Genomic DNA, 6,000 nt, shown 5'->3' with positions numbered 1-6,000 from the left:
TTTTAGTTCTAGTTCAAGTTCACATTTACATGTGAACATAAATTACTAAAATGGTCATCACTATGCAAGATAAAAAAAAATTAGCTCATGCTCTTCCAAAGCGAGAATGTCGTACGGCAGTGTTTTCACGAGCGAGGCAACAATAAAGTCGGCCCGTTTTCAGAGTGTCTCCCATGAAATTACAGCCACAATCAATGTTGATAATACGTTCACTTCCTCTATAGCCTTCCTCCTTTGCTTCTCAAAGGTAATGGTTACAATTTTCTCCTTTCACTCTCACTCTAGGCCTCTTTCTTACTCATTTGGGAAATGCGAAAGGCTTTTTTTTTTGTTTTTTTTGTCTTTCGCCGCCACGCTGAAAGCCTTTTGACCCGGCGAGTGAGGTTTTGTTGACAGATTGATGCTTTCACACTGACATTAGCTTGAATCGTCGACGTTCACAGGCCGCCGGCGCCCGTGTGGAACAAATGCCCTTGAATTTCCCCCCAAATAATCCCCTTGTGCGACTGTTAGTGTAGGGTTCCTTTCAGAGCCTCGCGGAAAACGGCCACCTATTATTTGCCCTTCCGTCACTTTGTCTGCCTTCTTGCTAATCATTATATTTATCAAAGTGGCGCTTTCACCTTTTGATAGGCACTGTTGGGGATGGAAAAAAAAAAATGGATGACAGGGTGGTGACACCGATGCAAATCTTCACAGCGGTAAAAAGAAGCAGACACAATGTAAATGCACTGCTTATGCAAAGGAGAGGAAAGACTTGTTGAAAGTGTCTTTGTATTGAGAAAACAAAGTGCAACCTAATTATGCAGGACTTTTTAACTCAAATTCAATTACTTTGGTTATTAATGTTAATAAGGGTGGCCAGCTCAACCCTGATTTTTGTGGCTTTTAAGCAAAAGTGGGTAGGAATGAGATACTTATATTCGATTACAGTTACTAACGTAACTTTTTGGATCGACTGTACTTGTCAGTGACATTTAAATGCGTTATATTAGTTTTTGTTAAGAAATTTTCTTTGTCTGAGCAAGAGAATGACGCAGGAGTGTATTTTCTGACAGGAAAAAAATTTATCTTTACCGTCCCGTCCTGGACTATAGTAAAAAAAAAAATAAAATAAAAAAAAATAATAATCCTGTCCCCCCACCCCGTCCTGTCCTGCTCCCGTTCAGAATACCTTCCACGCCCGTTCCACTCCCATTTTGGAGGTTAGCTACATTAAAAAAGTGTGGTGCCACCTCTTCCTTATGGACTCTCTGAGGTCACAGGATAATCCTGCGCCCCTCTGCTCCCGTGATTTTTTTTATCCTGTACCGTCCCAATCCCGCGATGAAAGATAACGTTGAGTCCCATCCCGCAGGAATCCCACGGGATTCACAGGACCCGAAAAAAAATGTCAGCCTCTAATCTGAGCTGCCTTATGCATAGCATAGGACAACGGACCTCAAGGAACAGGATTGAAGACCGCTGACCTAAGTAAAAAGAAGAACACTGCAAATTGGTTGCCAATCGTAATGAAATATACTGAGTAAAAAAAATAATAAACTAAATCATTCCTTTGTTTCTTGCTACAGCTTTAATAGGGAATAACAAAATAACTCAAGTTTCTATCCACAGAGCGCCATCAATGTGTCCCTAAAGTGCAAGCCAGAAGTGCAATAACATTGGGGTTTGAGAATGTTTGGGTTCTGGGGAGGGCGACAGGGTAATGTTGTCTTTTCGTACAAACATGAGGTATTGTCGAGCCCCACTCGCACTGGGTCACCGCAAAAGGGGAGTTCAGAGGGTCCAAAAGCTGCACCCCCCCCTTGCCCAAGCACACACACATAGACAGCGGCTTGTCAAAGGACCCTTTATGCACTGTTCTTTTTTTCCCGGAGAAAAACTCTTTTTATTCCTTTATTGGTGATAAAACAACAACAACAAAAAAACACCTAAGTTACGACCACAGTTTACATTAATGTGAATACTTTTCTTATTCATTCAAATGCAAACGTGTGCATTTTTGTACAGACTCATACAAATGAACACACATAAATGAACATTCATAAGACACCGGCAAAGGCAAACACATACGCGCAGTGTCACAATTGGGTCATTTATGTCCCTTTCTGCACCCCACATTCATACTTGGCAGGCGGCTGACGGCTGTGTTGTTTCAGTGAGCGGGAGGAGAAGTTAGGCACTTTACATTTATACATCAGGAAAAACACATGTTCACCTCTCTTGTGTGTGCAGCCATTCAGCGGTTGTGAACGTAGCGCATATTGCGAGCATTGAAGCAAGTTGTGTCCTATAATGCGCTGTTTATAAGATTTTACTATGGACACACACAAATTGTGATCAAGCCTTACCCTTAAAATAGCACCTGTGTGTGTGCGCGTTACTCCATTGACGCCTGTGCTCTCCCACGGGAACCCAGCTGAGAGTAAAGGGCTCGTAATCCCCCTCTAAATGACAGATTTTATTCTTTTTGACCCTTTAACAGATGCATGTTACGACCAGAACCTGTGCAAATGTGGTGAATACGCAGATAGTTCATGGGGCAGTTGTAACCATCTCACTTGGACACAAATTTTGTAGCACCTGTACAAAAACGGACATTTTTCACATTTTCATTTTTGGGTTATTTTGGGCTACTTTCGGAAAAAGTCATCAAACTTCAGGATGAACGCGTTACATTTTATTTTTTCAAACATCAAAATGGGTCAAATTTAACCAGAACAGTATGTAAGGGGTCAAATATTGTTCAATGTGATTACATATTTCAAGTCGGGAGGCCGAGTGGGCCACTTAGAACTAATTTGGGCTACATACACTTTTCTGACATTTTTTGTGTTCTTTTTTCAAATATAAAAACGGGTCAAATTTGACCCAAACAGTATGTAAGGGGTAAAATATTGTTCAGTGTGATTTCATATTTCAACTCGGGAGGCCGAGTGAGCCACTGAGAGCTAAAGTGGGCTAAAACCACTTTTTATCATGTCAGTCCCCGCTTTTACACTGGTGGGGAATCTTGTGTCCTGTTTTATTCTATGGGACGGACAGACAGAAGTTGTTCATTGGCCAGTTGGCTGCCACGCCTGCTGCCTAAGCTGGCGCATTGCTGAGGTGGTCAGCATGCAACGGGTTACCCTATGTGTGTGTATGTGTGTGTGTGTGTGTGTGTGACTCACTCCCACCTGCAGGGAGACAGCACGGTGCCAGCTGCCAGGCCTGGAGAGCATTAGTCAGAACTAACATCTCTCCCTTTTGATACACATGTACCACAAATATTCGGCATACCACTGAATAATTAGTACATGACAGTGTGTACCCACCTGAGACCACAGTGCAAAACAGAAAGCCTTTTAAAAGCAGGGAAAATAGAGGACACTGAGGACTTTGGATGTTTACATCCGCATTTTGATGGAGCTCGATAAATGAGAAGTCATGTTGAGTAATGTATTGTAGCGAAAATTATTCCGTTATACACATTTCAACAATTTTTTCTGTCCTGTCAGTTTTCAAAATCAAACGCTGCCCTCCCTGCCTAAAATGAGAGTGAATGGGAGCAAAAAAAAAAAAAAATGTCTTTGTGTGTGTGTGTGTGTGTGTGTGTGCAAACGGCGCTTCTCCATTACAACTCTGATGAGAAGTAAAACAGCTTTTACCACAAAGCAAATCAGGCTTTGGTGCTGAAGCTGTATGAGTGACACTGATCTCTCCGCGAGTGTGTGCGCGCGCCCGTCTGATCTCCATCCATCCATCGAACCGTCCATCCATTTACTCTAAGCTCTTAAGCAGCGCTGCTGTTAAAAAGTCTCCTAAAACTCTAAGCCAAGAGAGATAACATGAGCGGCGGGGAGGATAACGTTGATGTCATGTCAGGCGCACACAACCGCAGCCCAGTGTTCCTCTCGTGTTAACAAAACCCATCACACCACTGTCTGTCTCTCTGTCTGTGTGAAGGCATGCGTTAATCTCCTTTTAATCACCAGCTCTTATTTACCCCAAAAAAAAAAAAAAACCTCATGTTTCATTAATGCGTCCGAAAAGGGGGGGACAGTAAGATGATGGTGATAACAGTGATGATGATTTTGTGATTAAATGATGCCGTCAATGTGTTGTGGATTAACATGGGCATGGAAATAGATTAGTTCTGCATCGGGTTCCCATCATGAGTGGCAGGCATCCAAAGGTGCACTCCACTTTTTCTTTTTTACGGTGGTTGTAGGTTTGTTTGCTACTAGCGCCATCCTCTGGTCAACACAGACGTGGCATTAAAAGCTGCCATTGAGAGTTAAATGGTCATTCTTGAATTGGAATTGCAAATGATACATGCACAAAATACAGAAACAGGCCCTCATTGTGTACATTATAGTCATCCTGATACAAAATGTAAGTAACTGTAGTAGAGATGATAGGTAAATATGATTTGAAATACCAAATTGCTGTCAAAGTTTTAGATAGGCCTTTTTGTTTACATGTCTTAGCTGTAATTAAGACATTTCCTCATATCACACACATTTTAAATTGTAGCAATTATGCTCTGAAGTTGTGTCTCTTAAAATGCATGGACGAAACAAACAAGGTAGATCCATGACTAAGCAGAAATGATAACATCAAGCAAATTGCTAATCTGATCATGGAGGGTAAATCCACTCAAACAAATGCAACCCTGTTCCCTTTATTATCAGAAAAAACATTCATATCCAAGTTTTTATTTTAATTATACAGCTAAGTTTACTGTTTAAAAGTTAGCATAGCAGCTAACACGGCTAGTATGTACGCTTGCGCAAAAACTCTTTAACATTAGCTTCTATTTGCAACCTTGTTACTCTAATTAGAGGAATAACTAATACTATGCAACACTGTTACCCATATCAGAAAACACATTAATAGCAAAGTTTTTATTTTAATGATATCGCTAAGTTTGTTCTTGACCAGTTAGCATCGCAGCTGACACCGCTAACATGTACTCTTGAGCAAAAACACGTAACGTTAGCTTTCATTCCCAACCCTGTTACTGCAATTAGAGGAATACTAACATGAAATTTGTATTCATATTCAAATTTACAGTAACTTTCTTTAATTCTAAAGGATTTATTCAATAATATCTTTGAAATACTGGACATGTTTTTAAGGTGCCTGAGTATGAAATACTTTGTAAGAAGTGTACCTTTTGCCCACTACATGTTACGAGGGAGGCAAAACTGTGCACTTGTGATGTTGCGAATTTGTGCTAGTTAACATCAAGCACTTCAGTAGTAGCACACAGACATTAACTTGTGCACATTTTTGCTTCACTATAGCAACATGTAGTTGTGCTATTAGCATGCCAATGTTGTTCTACTTGTGTGCAGAAATGTCATACAGGAGTGAACAAACTTTAGTCATTCCACTAGTACGCCCGAGTAGTGCGCTAAATGTTTTACTAGTGAGGACAAAGATGACCCAAACCTGGTAATCAAGGATATTGAGTGTAAAAAAAAAAATTCATAGAGCGAATAAATGCTCAAAGGGCTTTTCATCAGAACAAACATTTAATTGTATTATATCTATTTGAAAACGTTATGCTGAAAACCAATTAAAAAAGATGCGTGTGAGGTGCAGGTATTATTTTTGTCCATTTGGGGTCGACATCCTCTTGTCCTCCACTCCTGTATCTCTGACTTTGAACGTGTGTGGCTTTAAAAGGCTGGTGAGTGACGTGGATGTCAACAATCTCGCCATGCGCGTCGTCTCATTGTCGGGTGTAACTGCATACTAGTAGTGTGCAAGTTGCAAATGGACCTTAAAATGGGTGTCAAGGATCTCAAGTAAATGCTCACAGGGAAGGAAAGGGTAAAGAAAAGGCAAATAGGAGGCAAACAGGCCCGAGAAGAGGAAGCGAAGACGACGACAACGCAAAGTGGCGCAGAGTTCATTAATTAGACTTTCAAATTGGACTAACTCAAGATGACAGCGTAGTTCTTGTCAGATCACATCAAGCCCCCGGGCCAGAGGGAGGAAGGGAGCGAG

The sequence above is a fragment of the Filicampus tigris genome, chromosome 22, assembly GCF_054856515.1.
Source record: "Filicampus tigris isolate MCC_2025a chromosome 22, RoL_Ftig_1.0, whole genome shotgun sequence".
Classification (NCBI taxonomy): domain Eukaryota; kingdom Metazoa; phylum Chordata; class Actinopteri; order Syngnathiformes; family Syngnathidae; genus Filicampus; species Filicampus tigris.
The sequence above is the reverse complement of the archived record's forward strand: the minus strand, read 5'-3'. Positions refer to the sequence as shown.